Source organism: Scyliorhinus torazame, chromosome 18 (genome assembly GCF_047496885.1).
Source record: "Scyliorhinus torazame isolate Kashiwa2021f chromosome 18, sScyTor2.1, whole genome shotgun sequence".
NCBI classification, from domain to species: Eukaryota; Metazoa; Chordata; class Chondrichthyes; order Carcharhiniformes; family Scyliorhinidae; genus Scyliorhinus; species Scyliorhinus torazame.
In genome coordinates this window covers 159,930,999-159,947,902 of record NC_092724.1, presented here as the reverse complement: position 1 = coordinate 159,947,902, position 16,904 = coordinate 159,930,999, and the positions used below count along the sequence as shown (strand labels likewise).

Here is a 16,904-nt window from a genome sequence, read left to right as displayed (position 1 = left end):
CGCTGCCACACTGAGAAATCTTCCTGGAGAATCCCGCCCAGGGAGGCCGGACTGGGAAACCCGCGGCCGTGCCCGCTCGCTTCCACACTGAGAAACCTTCCCGGAGAATCCCGCCCAGGGAGGCCGGACTGGGAAACCCGTGGCCGTGCCCGCTCACTGCCACACTGAGAAACCTTCCCGGAGAATCCCGCCCAGGGAGGCAGCACCGGGAAACCCGCAGCCGTGCCCGCTCGCTGCCACACTGAGAAACCTTCCTGGAGAATCCCACCCGGGGGGACGGACTGGGAAACCCGATGCTGTGCCCGCTCGCTGCCACACTGAGAAACCTTCCCGGAGAATCCCGCCCAGGGAGGCAGGACTGGGAAACCCGTGGCCGTGCCCGCTCGCTGCCACACTAAGAAATCTTCCCGGAGAATCCCGCTCAGTGCTGCCGGACTGGGAAACCCGATGCTGTGCCCGCTCGCTGCCACACTGAGAAACCTTCCCGGAGAATCCCGCCCAGGGAGGCAGCACCGGGAAACCCGTGGCCGTGCCCGCTCGCTGCCACACTGAGAAACCTTCCCGGAGAATCCCGCCCAGGGAGGCCGGACTGGGAAACCCGCGGCCGTGCCCGCTCACTGCCACACTGAGAAACCTTCCCGGAGAATCCCACCCAGGGAGGCCGGACTGGGAAACCCACGGCCGTGCCCGCTCGCTGCCACACTGAGAAACCTTCCCGGAGAATCCCACCCAGGGAGGCAGCTCTGGGAAACCCGCGGCCGTGCCCGCTCGCTGCCACACTGAGAAACCTTCCTGGAGAATCCCGCCCAGGGAGGCCGGACTGGGAAACCCGCGGCCAGGCCCGCTCGCTGCCACACTGAGAAACCTTCCCGGAGAATCCCACCCAGGGAGGCCGCACTGGGAAACCCACGGCCGTGCCCGCTCGCTGCCACACTGAGAAACCTTCCCGGAGAATCCCGCCCGGGGGGCCGGACTGGGAAACCCGATGCTGTGCCCGCTCGCTGCCACACTGAGAAACCTTCCCGGAGAATCCCGCCCAGGGAGGCCGGACGGGGAAACCCGATGCTGTGCCCGCTCGCTGCCACACTGAGAAACCTTCCCGGAGAATCCCACCCAGGGAGGCCGCACTGGGAAACCCACGGCCGTGCCCGCTCGCTGCCACACTGAGAAACCTTCCCGGAGAATCCCGCCCGGGGAGGCCGCACTGGGAAACCCACGGCCGTGCCCGCTCGCTGCCACACTGAGAAACCTTCCCGGAGAATCCCGCCCGGGGGGCCGGACTGGGAAACCCGATGCTGTGCCCGCTCGCTGCCACACTGAGAAACCTTCCCGGAGAATCCCGCCCAGGGAGGCCGGACTGGGAAACCTGTGGCCGTGCCCGCTCGCTGCCACACTGAGAAACCTTCCCGGAGAATCCCGCCCAGGGAGGCAGCTCCGGGAAACCCGCGGCCGTGCCTGCTCGCTGCCACACTGAGAAACCTTCCCGGAGAATCCCACTCAGTGCTGCCGGACTGGGAAACCCGCGGCCGATCCCGCTCGCTGCCACACTGAGAAACCTTCCCGGAGAATCCCGCCCAGGGAGGCAGCGCTGGGAAACCCGCGGCCGTGACCGCTCGCTGCCACACTGAGAAACCTTCCCGGAGAATCCCGCCCAGGGAGGCAGCACCGGGAAACCAGCGGCTGTGCCCGCTCGCTGCCACACTGAGAAACCTTCCTGGAGAATCCCACCCGGGGGGCCGGACTGGGAAACCCGTGGCCGTGCCTGCTCGCTGCCACACTGAGAAACCTTCCCGGAGAATCCCGCCCAGGGAGGCCGGACTGGGAAACCCGTGGCCGTGCCCGCTCGCTGCCACACTGGAAACCTTCCCGGAGAATCCCGCCCAGGGAGGCCGGACTGGGAAACCCGCGGCCGTGCCCGCTCACTGCCACACTGAGAAACCTTCCCGGAGAATCCCACCCAGGGAGGCCGGACTGGGAAACCCACGGCCGTGCCCGCTCGCTGCCACACTGAGAAACCTTCCCGGAGAATCCCACCCAGGGAGGCAGCTCTGGGAAACCCGCGGCCGTGCCCGCTCGCTGCCACACTCAGAAACCTTCCTGGAGAATCCCGCCCAGGGAGGCCGGACTGGGAAACCCGCGGCCAGGCCCGCTCGCTGCCACACTGAGAAACCTTCCCGGAGAATCCCACCCAGGGAGGCCGCACTGGGAAACCCACGGCCGTGCCCGCTCGCTGCCACACTGAGAAACCTTCCCGGAGAATCCCGCCCGGGGGGCCGGACTGGGAAACCCGTGGCCATGCCCGCTCGCTGCCACACTGAGAAACCTTCCCGGAGAATCCCACCCAGGGAGGCCGCACTGGGAAACCCACGGCCGTGCCCGCTCGCTGCCACACTGAGAAACCTTCCCGGAGAATCCCGCCCGGGGGGCCGGACTGGGAAACCCGATGCTGTGCCCGCTCGCTGCCACACTGAGAAACCTTCCCGGAGAATCCCGCCCAGGGAGGCCGGACGGGGAAACGCGATGCTGTGCCCGCTCGCTGCCACACTGAGAAACCTTCCCGGAGAATCCCACCCAGGGAGGCCGCACTGGGAAACCCACGGCCGTGCCCGCTCGCTGCCACACTGAGAAACCTTCCCGGAGAATCCTGCCCGGGGAGGCCGCACTGGGAAACCCGTGGCCGTGCCCACTCGCTGCCACACTGAGAAACCTTCCCGGAGAATCCCACCCAGGGAGGCCGCACTGGGAAACCCAAGGCCGTGCCCGCTCGCTGCCACACTGAGAAACCTTCCCGGAGAATCCCGCCCGGGGGGCCGGACTGGGAAACCCGATGCTGTGCCCGCTCGCTGCCACACTGAGAAACCTTCCCGGAGAATCCCGCCCGGGGGCCGGACTGGGAAACCCGCGGCTGTGCCCGCTCGCTGCCACACTGAGAAACCTTCCCGGAGAATCCCGCCCAGGGAGACCGGACCAGGAAACCCGCAGCCGTGCCCGCTCGCTGCCACACTGAGAAACCTTCCCGGAGAATCCCGCTCAGTGCTGCCGGACTGGGAAACCCGCGGCCGTGCCCGCTCGCTGCCACACTGAGAAACCTTCCCGGAGAATCCCGCCCAGGGAGGCCGGACTGGGAAACCCGATGCTGTGCCCGCTCGCTGCCACACTGAGAAACCTTCCCGGAGAATCCCGCCCAGGGAGGCCGGACTGGGAAACCCGTGGCTGTGCCCGCTCGCTGCCACACTGAGATACCTTTCCGGAAATCCCACCCAGTGAGGCCGGACTGGGAAACCCACGGCCGTGCCCGCTCGCTGCCGCACTGAGAAACCTTCCCGGAGAATCCCGCTCAGTGCTGCCGGAATGGGAAACCCGCGGCCGTGCCCGCTCGCTGCCGCACTGAGAAACCTTCCCGGAGAATCCCGCCCAGGGAGGCCGGACTGGGAAACCTGCGGCCGTGCCCGCTCGCTGCCACACTGAGAAACCTTCCCGGAGAATCCCGCCCAGGGAGCCCGGACTGGGAAACCCGTGGCCGTGCCTGCTCGCTGCCACACTGAGAAACCTTCCCGGAGAATCCCGCTCAGTGCTGCCGGACTGGGAAACCCGCGGCTGTGCCCGCTCGCTGCCACACTGAGAAACCTTCCCGGAGAATCCCGCCCAGGGAGGCAGCGCTGGGAAACCCGTGGCCGTGCCCGCTCGCTGCCACACTGAGAAACCTTCCTGGAGAATCCCGCCCAGGGAGGCCGGACTGGGAAACCCGTGGCCGTGCCCGCTCGCTGCCACACTGAGAAACCTTCCCGGAGAATCCCGCCCAGGGAGGCCGGACTGGGAAACCCTGAAGACTGGCTGATATCAGGCTGGCAGTAATTTACCCGCTGCCCCAGCACATTCTCCCGGCACTGTAACCGGATCCAGGGGCCGGGCTGCAGCAGGAAGTGGGGCCTGGCGACTAGGCCGCGCCTCCCGCCCGCCCGGGACTCAGCGGAAGCGAATCTGCCAACATCGGCCCGGAGGCGGCAGCGGCTCTCCCAGTTGCCGCAGCAAATGCCATTCGGTGACGTGAGCGGCCGCTTGCGGCGCGGCTCTGGTGCGTCAGAGCAACTCGAGGCCGAGGCCCCGGGCCTGGCGCAGGCCTCAGGCCGGGTGAGTGACCTGGGCAGCGGCTTCTCCAAATGTCCCCATTAAAGTGATTGTAAATAAATAATTATTGACGCTGCAGCTCGGGGTAATTTATATCCCGGCGCCATCCCCCAGCGTGTTTGACTGGACATGAGGAATGTTTACACGTGTTAGACTCGAATCCGACTCCAGCCAAACTACCCTCCAGCCGATAACGTTTGTTTCTCAAGTGACTTTCTCCAGTCTGCTAAACTTTCATCTTCCTACAGATTTGGGAGTTTAAACATCCGCAAAGCTGACCGGTCGGAAACTGCACAAAGGTTGGGAAACCTCCTCCAATAACGGGTAAGTTTAAAGTATTCAATTGTATTTATAAATATAGAAATGTCCGGGTGGTAATCGAATGAAACATTAAATTTAATCCCGCCCAACCAGGGTGGGGGGCAGCATGGTGTCTCAGTGGTTAGCACTGCTGCCTCATGGCGCCGAGGACCCGGGTTCCATCCCATTCTCGGGCCACTGCCCGTGTGGAATTTGCACATTTTCCCCGTGTCTGCGTGGGTCTCACCCCTACAACCCAAAAAGGTGTGCAGCGTCGGTGGATTGGCCACGCTAAGTTGCCCCTTAGTTGGAAAAAAAGTGAAAATTGATTAAAAATTCCCGCAGCTGCACTACTTGTCCATTAACATTCTTACTGTGGTGCTGCCCACTTTAAACGGTGCGACATGAATGCAAGTCGTGACTGGGTTTGAAGTGCGCTATGCCATTCAGCAAACATTCTGGAAAGTTCTACTCCCATTAAACTGCTAGATAAAAGTGAGTCAGGACTCGCGAACAACAAACTGCCGCTAATATTACAGTGACAATAATTTAAAATGCTCCTCTACGCTCTCTCCCATGCACCATCAGTAGACCTGGTTCCGTGCCCGGAATGCTTTATTGACCCCTCTTTTCACGTTCTGAGTTGATGCTGCTAAGTTTCCGTTATTGTTTTGGGCAGTGCTCTGACCAGGAGTGGCCCATTTTTAATTCACCCTCAGTTTGTTTCCCTTAAAATTGAGTTAATTGGACCCTGAAATGCACCATGAGTGGAACTGGATCCACGGGCTGGAGCAGGAAGTGCAGCCTGGCGACAAGGCTCACCTCCCTCGCGCCGTGGCCGACGGAGTCAACGGAAGCGAATCCGTCAACATCGGGCCAGTGGCAGCGGGATGACATCAATCGGCAGAAAATGTCATTTGGTGATTTGAATCCCGAAGCGCCCGCTGGCGGCCTGGGTCTCGGGCCGAGGAGCAGCTCCAGGTTGAGGCCTCGGCCTCCTGTTACCCGGCACACCGTTTGCCGAGGGGTCTGGGGCTGCTGCTTTGCCGGTTCTGGGTCGCAGCGAGGGGGTTGCCTTTGCCGCCGAGAATCTGCTCGCTCGCTGGGGGGTGAACTGTGTCTCCCAGCCAGGGAGCCGCGACGAGGCCCCAAGACAGGTGCAGGCCGCAGGCCGGGAGAGCGAATGGGGAAACTGGAGAGCGGCTTCTCCAAATGTCATCATTAAACTCATTATAAACAAATGTAATTGTAAAACTTGCAGCCCGCGCACGGGGGTAATTTATATCCTGGCTCGATTTCCAACCCCCCCAATACGTTTGACTGGACATGATGAATGTTTACACGTGTTAGACTTCTGATACCGATGAAGAGCACTCGAATCTGACTCCAGTCAAACTACCCTCCAGCCGATAACGTTTGTTTCACAAGTGACTTTCTCCAGTCTGCTAAACTTTCAACTTCCTACAGATTTGGGAGTTTAAACATCCGCAAAGCTAACCGGTCGGAAACTGCACAAAGGTTGGGAACCCTCCTCCAATAACGGGTAAGTTTAAAGTATTCAATTGTATTTCTAAACGTGGAAATTTCATGTTTCATGAGGTTGGGGAAGGGGATGCATTTCAAGCTGAAGGATTTTTAAAAAAAGGGGGTTTCAGACTAGCGATGCAGTGGTGAGTTAGTGAGTGAAATAGAGACCATGTCAGTCTCTAATAAAACGGGAAACAGCGGAGGCTAAAAGTCAACATGGACCGCTCAGGACAAATGGTCGCTTTCCGTACTGTTCGTACCGAGTGGTAATGGAATAAAATTTTAAATTTAGTCCCGTCTAGGGGTGGCATGCGGCGCAGTGGTTAGCACTACTGCCTCATGGCGTCGAGGACCCGGGTTCGATCCCAGCCCCGGGTCACTGTCCGTGTGGACTTTGCACATTCTCCCAGTGTCTGCGTGGCTCTCGCCCTCACCCCCCAAAAAGCTGAGCAGGTTAAGTGAATTGGCCACGCTAAATTGCCCCTTAATTGGAAAATTAATAATTGGGTATTCTAAATGTATATTACGAAATAATTTCCCCCAGCTGCACTCTGAGGATCTGAACTAATGTCTTCACAGCATGAGTCTGGACATTACTTGTCCGTTACTATTCCTACTGTGGTACTACCCACTTTAAACGGTGCGACATGAATGCAAGTCGACTGGGTTTGAAGTGCGCTATGCCATTCAGCAAACATTCTGGAAAGTTCTATTCCCATTAAACTGCGAGATAAAAGTGAGTCAGGACTCGCTAACATTAAACTGCCGCTAATATTACAGTGACAATAATTTAAAATGCTCCTCTACGCTCTCTCCCTTGCACCGTCAGTAGAACCAGTTCCGTGCCCGGTGGGCACCGCAGGGGTTAGATTGCTTTATCGACCCCTCTTTTCACATTATGATTGAATGCTGCTAAGTTTCCGTTCTTTCTTTGGTATTTCTGGGAAGTGCCCTGACCGGGAGCCGCTTCGTTTGACTGATTTGTTTTCTTTAGTAAATTGAGTTGATTGGGCCCTAAAAGGCGCCATGAGTGGAACCGAATCTGTGCGCTGGAGCCGGAAGTGCAGCCTGGCGACAGGCCCTCCCCTCCCTCTCTCCACTGCCGAGTGTCTGCTCGCTCGCAGGTCGGTGAACTGTGTCTCCCGGCCGGGGAGCTGTGCCGAGGCCCCGTGAAGGGCACAGGCCGGGCGAGTGAACGGGGGAACTGGGTAGCGGCTTTTCCAAATGTCACCATTAAACTCATTATATGTAAATGATTATTAAACCTGCTGCCCGTGCGCACGGGTTAATTTATATCCTGTCTGGATTTTTTTCCACCCCCTCCCAATTTGTTTGACTGGACATGATGAATGTTTACACGTGTTAAACTTCTGATGCCGATGAAGAGCACTCGAATCTGACTCCAGCCAAACTACCCTCCAGCCGATAACGTTTGTTTCTCAAGCGACTTTCTCACGTCTGCTAAACTTTCATCTTCCGCCAGATTTGGGAGTTTAAACATCCGCAGAGCAAATCGGTCGGAAACTGCACAAACCTCCTCCAACAATGGGTAAGTTTAAAGTATTCAATTGTACTTATGAACGTGGAAATGTCATGTTTTCCAGTGGTTGGGGAAGGGGATACCTGTCGAGCAGGAATTTTAAAAAGGGGATTTGAGACTAGCGATGCAGTAGTGAGAGTTGGTGACTGAAATAGAGACCGTGTCAGTCTCTAATAGAATGGCAAACCGTGGAGGCTAAAAGTCAACATGGACTGCTCGGGACAAATGGCCGCTTTCCGTCCTGTTTGTACCGGGTGGTAATCGAATGAAACATTAAATTTAATCCCGCCCAACAGGTGGGGGGGGCACGGTGTCTCAGTGGTTAGCACTGCTGCCTCATGGCGCCGAGGACCCGGGTTCCATCCCATTCTCGGGCCACTGCCCGTGTGGAATTTGCACATTTTCCCCGTGTCTGCGTGGGTCTCACCCCTACAACCCAAAAAGATGTGCAGCGTAGGTGGATTGGCGACGCTAAGTTGTCCCTTAGTTGGAAAAAAAAAATTGATTACTCTTAATTTACATTAAAAAATTCCCGCAGCTGCACTACTTGTCCATTAACATTCTTACTGTGGTGCTGCCCACTTTAAATGGTGCGACATGAATGCAAGTCGTGACTGGGTTTGAAGTGCGCTATGCCATTCAGCAAACTTTCTGGAAAGTTCGACTCCCATTAAACTGCGAGATAAAAGTGAGTCAGGATTTACTAAAATTGAACTGCCGCTAATATTACAGTGGCAATTTACGGGCAGCACGGTAGCATTGTGGATAGCACAATTGTTTCACAGCTCCAGGGTCCCAGGTTCGATTCCAGCTTGGGCCACTGTCTGTGCGGAGTCTGCACATCCTCCCCGTGTGTGCGTGGGTTTCCTCCGGGTGCTCCGGTTTCCTCCCACAGTCCAAAGATGTGCAGGCTAGGTGGATTGGCCGTGATAAATTGCCCTTGGTGTCCAAAGTTGCCCTTAGTGTCCAAAGTTGCCCTTAGTGTTGGGTGGGGTTACTGGGTTATGGGGATAGGGTGGAGGTGTTGACCTTGGGTGGGGTGCTCTTTCCAAGAGCCGGTGCAGACTATATGGGCCAAATGGTCTCCTTCTGCACTGTAAATTCTATGATTCTATGATATGATTAAAATGCTCCTCTACGTTATCTCCCTTGCACCATCAGTAGACCCGGTTCCGTGCCCGGAATGCTTTATTGACCCCTCTTTTCACGTTCTGAGTTGATGCTGCTAAGTTTCCGTTATTGTTTTGGGCAGTGCCCTGACCAGGAGTGGCCCATTTTTAATTCACCCTCAGTTTGTTTCCCTTAAAATTGAGTTAATTGGACCCTGAAATGCACCATGAGTGGAACTGGATCCACGGGCTGGAGCAGGAAGTGCAGCCTGGCGACAAGGCTCACCTCCCTCGCGCCGTGGCCGACGGAGTCAACGGAAGCAAATCCGTCAACATCGGGCCAGTGGCCGCGGGATGACATCAATCGGCAGAAAATGTCATTTGGTGATTTGAATCCCGAAGCGCCCGCTTGCGGCCTGGGTCTCGGGCCGAGGAGCAGCTCCAGGTTGAGGCCTCGGCCTCCGGTTACCCGGCACACCGTTTGCCGAGGGGTCTGGGGCTGCTGCTTTGCCGGTTCTGGGTCGCAGCGAGGGGGTTGCCTTTGCCGCCGAGAATCTGCTCGCTCGCTGGGGGGTGAACTGTGTCTCCCAGCCAGGGAGCCGCGACGAGGCCCCAAGACAGGTGCAGGCCGCAGGCCGGGAGAGCGAATCGGGAAACTGGAGAGCGGCTTCTCCAAATGTCATCATTAAACTCATTATAAACAAATGTAATTGTAAAACTTGCAGCCCGCGCACGCGGGTAATTTATATCCTGGCTCGATTTCCAACCCCCCCAATACGTTTGACTGGACATGATGAATGTTTACACGTGTTAGACTTCTGATACCGATGAAGAGCACTCAAATCTGACTCCAGTCAAACTACCCTCCAGCCGATAACGTTTGTTTCACAAGTGACTTTCTCCAGTCTGCTAAACTTTCAACTTCCTACAGATTTGGGAGTTTAAACATCCGCAAAGCTAACTGGTCGGAAACTGCACAAAGGTTGGGAAACCTCCTCCGATAACGGGTAAGTTTAAAGTATTCAATTGTATTTCTAAACGTGGAAATTTCATGTTTCATGAGGTTGGGGAAGGGGATGCATTTCAAGCTGAAGGATTTTTAAAAAAAGGGGGTTTCAGACTAGCGATGCAGTGGTGAGTTAGTGAGTGAAATAGAGACCATGTCAGTCTCTAATAAAACGGGAAACAGCGGAGGCTAAAAGTCAACATGGACCGCTCCGGACAAATGGTCGCTTTCCGTACTGTTCGTACCGAGTGGTAATGGAATAAAATTTTAAATTTAGTCCCGTCTAGGGGTGGCATGCGGCGCAGTGGTTAGCACTACTGCCTCATGGCGTCGAGGACCCGGGTTCGATCCCAGCCCCGGGTCACTGTCCGTGTGGACTTTGCACATTCTCCCAGTGTCTGCGTGGCTCTCACCCTCACCCCCCCAAAAAGCTGAGCAGGTTAAGTGAATTGGCCACGCTAAATTGCCCCTTAATTGGAAAATTAATAATTGGGTATTCTAAATGTATATTACGAAATAATTTCCCCCCGCTGCACTCTGAGGATCTGAACTAATGTCTTCACAGCATGAGTCTGGACATTACTTGTCCGTTACTATTCCTACTGTGGTACTACCCACTTTAAAAGGTGCAACATGAATGCAAGTCGTGACTGGGTTTTAAGTGCGCTCTGCCATTCAGCAAACATTCTGGAAAGTTCTACTCCCATTAAACTGCTATTTAATAGTGAGTCTGGACTCGACAAAATTGAACTGTCGCTAATATTAAAGTGGCAATAATTTAAATTGCTCCTCTACGCTCTCTCCCTTGCACCGTCAGTAGAACCAGTTCCGTGCCCGGTGGGCACCGCAGGGGTTAGATTGCTTTATCGACCCCTCTTTTCACATTATGATTGAATGCTGCTAAGTTTCCGTTCTTTCTTTGGTATTTCTGGGAAGTGCCCTGACCGGGAGCCGCTTCGTTTGACTGATTTGTTTTCTTTAGTAAATTGAGTTGATTGGGCCCTAAAAGGCGCCATGAGTGGAACCGAATCTGTGCGCTGGAGCCGGAAGTGCAGCCTGGCGACAGGCCCTCCCCTCCCTCTCTCCACTGCCGAGTGTCTGCTCGCTCGCAGGTCGGTGAACTGTGTCTCCCGGCCGGGGAGCTGCGCCGAGGCCCCGTGACGGGCACAGGCCGGGCGAGTGAGCGGGGGAACTGTGGAGTGGCTTTTCCAAATGTCACCATTAAACTCATTATATGTAAATGATTATTAAACCTGCTGCCCGTGCGCACGGGTTAATTTATATCCTGTCTGGATTTTTTTCCACCCCCTCCCAATTTGTTTGACTGGACATGATGAGTGTTTACACGTGTTAGACTTCTGATGCCGATGAAGAGCACTCGAATCTGACTCCAGTCAAACTACCCTCCAGCCGATAAAGTTTGTTTCTCAAGCGACTTTCTCACGTCTGCTAAACTTTCATCTTCCGCCAGATTTGGGAGTTTAAACATCCGCAGAGCAAATCGGTCGGAAACCGCACAAACCTCCTCCAACAATGGGTAAGTTTAAAGTGTTCAATTGTACTTATGAACGTGGAAATGTCATGTTTTCCAGAGGTTGGGGAAGGGGATACCTGTCGAGCAGGATTTTTAAAAAGGGGATTTGAGACTAGCGATGCAGTAGTGAGAGTTAGTGACTGAAATAGAGACTGTGCCAGTCTCTAATAGAATGGCAAACAGTGGAGGCTAAAAGTCAACATGGACTGCTCGGGACAAATGGCCACTTTCCGTCCTGTTTGTACCGGGTGGCAATCGAATGAAACATTAAATTTAATCCCGCCCAGCAGGGGGGGGGCAGCATGGTGGCTCAGTGGTTAGCACTGCTGCCTCATGGCGCCGAGGACCCGGGTTCCATCCCATTCTCGGGTCACTGCCCGTGTGGAATTTGCACATTTTCCCCGTGCCTGCGTGGGTCTCACCCCTACAACCCAAAACGATGTGCAGCGTAGGTGGATTGGCCACGCTAAATTGTCCCTTAGTTGGAAAAAAAAAAATGATTACTCTTAATTTAGACTCTAAAATTCCCGCAGCTGCACTACTTGTCCATTAACATTCTTACTGTGGTGCTGCCCACTTTAAACGGTGCGACATGAATGCAAGTCGTGACTGGGTTTGAAGTGCGCTATGCCATTCAGCAAACTTTCTGGAAAGTTCGACTCCCATTAAACTGCTAGATAAAAGTGAGTCAGGATTTACTAAAATTGAACTGTCGCTAATATTAGTGGCAATTTACGGGCAGCACGGTAGCATTGTGGATAGCACAATTGTTTCACAGCTCCAGGGTCCCAGGTTCGATTCCAGCTTGGGCCACTGTCTGTGCGGAGTCTGCACATCCTCCCCGTGTCGGTGTGGGTTTCCTCCCACAGTCCAAAGATGTGCAGGCTAGGTGGATTGGCCGTGATAAATTGCCCTTGGTGTCCAAAGTTGCCCTTAGTGTTGGGTGGGGTTACTGGGTTATGGGGATAGGGTGGAGGTGTTGACCTTGGGTGGGATGCTCTTTCCAAGAGCCGGTGCAGACTTGATGGGCCAAATGGTCTCCTTCTGCACTGTAAATTCTATGATTCTATGATATGATTAAAATGCTCCTCTAACGCTCTATCCCATGCACCATCTGTCGACCCGGTTCCGTGCCCGGAATGCTTTATTGACCCCTCTTTTCACGTTCTGAGTTGATGCTGCTAAGTTTCCGTTATTGTTTTGGGCAGTGCTCTGACCAGGAGTGGCCCATTTTTAATTTACCCTCAGTTTGTTTCCTTTAAAATTGAGTTAATTGGACCCTGAAATGCACCATGAGTGGAACTGGATCCACGGGCTGGAACAGGAAGTGCGGCCTGGCGACAAGGCTCACCTCCCTCCGCCCCGTGGCCGATGGAGTCAACGGAAATGAATCCGTCAACATCGGGCCAGTGGCCGCGGGATGACATCAATCGGCAGAAAATGTCATTTGGTGATTTGAAGCCCGAAGCGCCCGCTTGCGGCCTGGGTCTCGGGCCGAGGAGCAGCTCCAGGTTGAGGCCTCGGCCTCTGGTTACCCGGCACACCCTTTGCTGAGGGGTCTGGGGCTGCTGCTTTGCCGGTTCTGGGTCGCAGCGAGGGGGTTGCCGTTGCCGCCGAGAATCTGCTCGCTCGCTGGGGGGTAAACTGTGTCTCCCGGCCAGGGAGCCGCGACGAGGCCCCAAGACAGGTGCAGGCCGGGAGAGTGAATGGGGAAACTGGAGAGCGGCTTCTCCAAATGTCATCATTAAACTCATTATAAACAAATGAAATTGTAAAACTTACAGCTCGCGCACGAGGGTAATTTATATCCTGGCTCGATTTCCAACCCCCCCAATACGTTTGACTGGACATGATGAATGTTTACACGTGTTAGACTTCTGATACCGATGAAGAGCACTCGAATCTGACTCCAGTCAAACTACCCTCCAGCCGATAACGTTTGTTTCACAAGTGACTTTCTCCAGTCTGCTAACCTTTCATCTTCCTACAGATTTGGGAGTTTAAACGTCCGCAAAGCTAACCGGTCGGAAACTGCACAAAGGTTGGGAACCCTCCTCCAATAACGGGTAAGTTTAAAGTATTCAATTGTATTTCTAAACGTGGAAATTTCATGTTTCATGAGGTTGGGGAAGGGGATGCATTTCGAGCTGAAGGATTTTTTTTTTTTAAAAAGGGGATTTGAGACTAGCGATGCGTTAGTGAGTGAAATAGAGACCATGTCAGTCTCCAGTAGAATGGCAAACAGTGGAGGCTAAAAGTCAACATAGACCGCTCGGGACAAATGGTCGCTTTCTGTACTGTTCGTACCGAGGGGTAATGGAATAAAACATTAAATTTAGTCCCGTCTAGGGATGGCACGTGGCGCAGTGGTTAGCACTACTGCCTCATGGCATCGAGGACCCGGGTTCGATCCCAGCCCCGGGTCACTGTCCGTGTGGACTTTGCACATTCTCCCAGTGTCTGTGTGACTCACCCTCACACCCCAAAAAGATGTGCAGGGTAGGTGAATTGGCCACCTAAATTGCCCCTTGGAAAAAAAATAATTGGGTCCCCTAAATTGATGTTAAAAGAATTTCCCCCAGCTGCACCGGTAAGTTCTGAACTGATGTCTTCACAGCATATGTCTGGGCCTGTACATTCATAGAATTTACAGTGCAGAAGGAGGCCATTCGGCCCATCGAGTATGCACCGGCCCTTGGAAAGAGCACCCTACCTAAGCGCACGCCTCTACCCTATCCCCGTAACCCCACCCAATCTTTTAGGACAGTAAAGGCAATTTAACATGGCCAATCCACCTAACCTGCACATCTTTGGACTGTGGGAGGAAACCTGAGCACCCGGAGGAAACCCCTGCAGACTCCGCACAGTGACCCTGGTGCTGTGAAGCAATTGTGTTAACCACTGTGCTACCGCCCACTTTAAAAAGTGCTACATGAATGCAAGTAGTTATTATGGGTTTTAAGTGCACTGTGCCATTCAGCAAACTTTCTGGAACGTTCTACTCTCATTGAACTGCTCAATAACAGTGAGTCAGGACTTGCTAAAATTGAAATGTTGCTAATATTACAGTGGCAATAATTTAAAACGTTCCTCTACGCTGTCTCCCTTGCACCGTCAGTAGAACCAGTTCCGTGCCCGGTGGGCACCGCAGGGGTTAGATTGCTTTATTGACTCCTCTTTTCACGTTATGATTTGAAGTTGCTCTGTTTCCGTTCTACCTCTGTTATATTTGGGCAGTGCCCCGACCGGGAGCAGCTTCGTTTAACTGATCCCTCAGTGTTTTTTTTTAGTAAATAGAGTTGATTGGACCCTGAAAGGCGCCATGAATGGAACCGGATCTGTGCGCTGGAGCCGGAAGTGCGGTCTGGCGACAGGCCCTCCCCTCCCTCCGCTGTCGAATGTCTGCTCGCTCGCAGGGCGGTGAACTGTGTCCCGGCTTGGGAGCTGCGCCGAGGCCCCAAGAGTGACCGGGGGAACTGGGTAGCAGCTTTTCCAAATGTCACCATTAAACTCATTATATATAAATGTAATTGTAAAACCTGCAACCCGCGTACGGGGGTAATTTATATCCTAGCTCTATTTCGCCCCCACCCCCTCCCAATGTTTGACTGGACATGATGACTGTTTACACGTGTTAGACTTCTGATACCGATGAAGAGCACTCGAATCTGACTCCAGCCAAACTACCCTCCAGCCGATAACGTTTGTTTCTCAAGCGACTTTCTTCCTTCTGCTAAACTTTCATCTTCCTACAGATTTGGGAGTTTAAACCTCCGCAGAGCTAACCAGTTGGAAACTGCACGAAGGTTGGGAAACCTCCTCCAATAACGGGTAAGTTTAAAGTATTCAATTGTATTTATAAACATGGAAATTTCGTGTTTCATGAGGTTGGGGAAGGGGATGCCTTTTGAGCAGAAATATTTTTTTTAAAAGGGGATTCGAGGCTAGCGATGCAATAGCAAGAGTTAGTGACTGAAGTAATCGAATAAAACATTAAATTTAAACCTACCAAAGGGGGGGGGGGGGGGGGGGGGAAAGTGGTTAGCGCTGCTGCCTCACGTGTGGGGTTTGCACATTCTCCCAGTGTGTGTGGGTATCACCCACCACCACCCAAAAGAAATGCAGGGTAGGTGGATTGGCCACGCTAAATTGCCCCTGAATTGGATAAAACAAATTGGGCACTCTTAAATATTTAAACATTATTCCTGCCTGAGGTTTGAATTGTCCCATGCAGTCAGTGCACTAATCAAATGCAAGCCGATATGTGGGCTCATACAATTATTATCCCGAATGTTCTGCTTTGAATAGCACAATAGGATGGATGGCATCCTAAACAGCCTGAAAAACATTTAATTTCAACATGGAGGCCAAGATTGTTAACTCCTGGATTGGATAAGTGTTGTGTCTCATTTTGTATCGCCTTTTTACTCCTGTTGATTTAATCTAGGATTCAAGAAAGATGGACTGCAGCTGCCGGTGACACCGTGTACTTTGTTGAAATATCAATGCCATTTTTGAGAAACAGCATTTTCAATGCAAATCAGTTCAGATATAATGCTCAAATTTGTGGAATGTGTAATTTTCCCAACCCTTTTGTAATTGCCAATCATGGCTACTTAAAGCTGTATGTTAATTTAGAAATAAAACAGAGCTGTTACTATTTCTTATAAATAATGGTGACTTTTTAATGACTCTTGTTCAGCTTTAACTGCAGAACCAATATTCCCTCTGACAGAAACTCATTCTCTAATAAAGCCAGTTGCCAATATTCTTTGACAGAAACTCATTCTCTAATGAAGCCAGTTGACGTGATTGTGAAACTGGTTCCATCCGATTTTTAAGAATCAGGCTTTAGTCTGATTAGCATTTACCACGTGATCAAGAAACGTTTGCAAATCTACCTTAAGTAATGGAGAAGGATTACATTGAACACTGCTTTGCTTGGAACCTCTACACATAGGTGTAAGACTCCAAATAGGGATTTCACTGGCAAGTTGTACCATGGTTTCCCAAACGTTACTAGCCCTGGAACACTTCTGTTGAAGAGAAACCACAAAATTGATCGTTCCTGTGCAAGAGATACAAATCTACAGATTTATACAAGTCTTATGTATGCATTTATTATAATTAAAAAGTTCTCATCCAATGTACTTAAACCTTTGTCATTTTTCTGAGAAGTGCACACACACATTCTCATCTCTTGCTTGCTCCAGTGTCCACCCTCACCCTGGGCCAGACCTTGCCACTAGGGAGCCTATCGGCAGCCAACAAGCAGCTTCATAGCCTGGCCTATCAGAGACTGGAACCCAGTTTAGGAAACTGATCTACAAGATGCACTGCAGCAACTTGCTCCTTCCAAACCCATGACCTCTACCACCGAGAAAGACAAGGGCAGCAGGTACTTGATTAAAATCCTGGAACTCCCCATCAGAATTGTGAGTGCCTGCAGTGATTCAAGGTGGCAGCTTACTACGCCTGAAGGGTGATGAACAATAAATGCTGGCCCAGCTGCCAACAAGGTGTTAATTTAAAAAACAATGAGGTTGAGAAATTAGTTATGGGAGGAGTGCTGAATGGAATGCACAGGGATCAGTTTTGCTTCTAATTGGATTCAGCAATATGATAGAAAAGGTCACATTTAAGTTAACTTTTAATCTCCAAAGAAACATGTATATGAGGGCAATGAAGTTGATCTGTCTTTAAAATTATGAAATATTTTGATAGAATGGATACAGAGACAACAAGGCTATTAAGATAGTC

General features: G+C 52.8%; 1 long non-coding RNA gene across 3 annotated transcripts; it reads left to right on the top strand.

The window, feature by feature from the left end:
- The first annotated feature begins 3,943 nt into the window (after positions 1–3,943).
- On the top strand, positions 3,944–16,294 carry LOC140395687 (uncharacterized). Of its 3 annotated transcripts, XR_011936278.1 has the most exons (9): positions 3,944–4,131; positions 4,377–4,452; positions 5,896–5,971; positions 7,439–7,504; positions 9,536–9,611; positions 11,082–11,147; positions 13,135–13,210; positions 14,900–14,975; positions 15,592–16,294. It is a non-coding gene; the product is annotated as an uncharacterized lncRNA (long non-coding RNA). The 3 variants fall into 3 exon arrangements; XR_011936280.1 differs by lacking the exon at positions 5,896–5,971 and having other exon boundaries at positions 3,947–4,131; XR_011936279.1 differs by lacking the exon at positions 4,377–4,452 and having other exon boundaries at positions 3,948–4,131.
- The last annotated feature ends 610 nt before the right edge of the window (positions 16,295–16,904 follow it).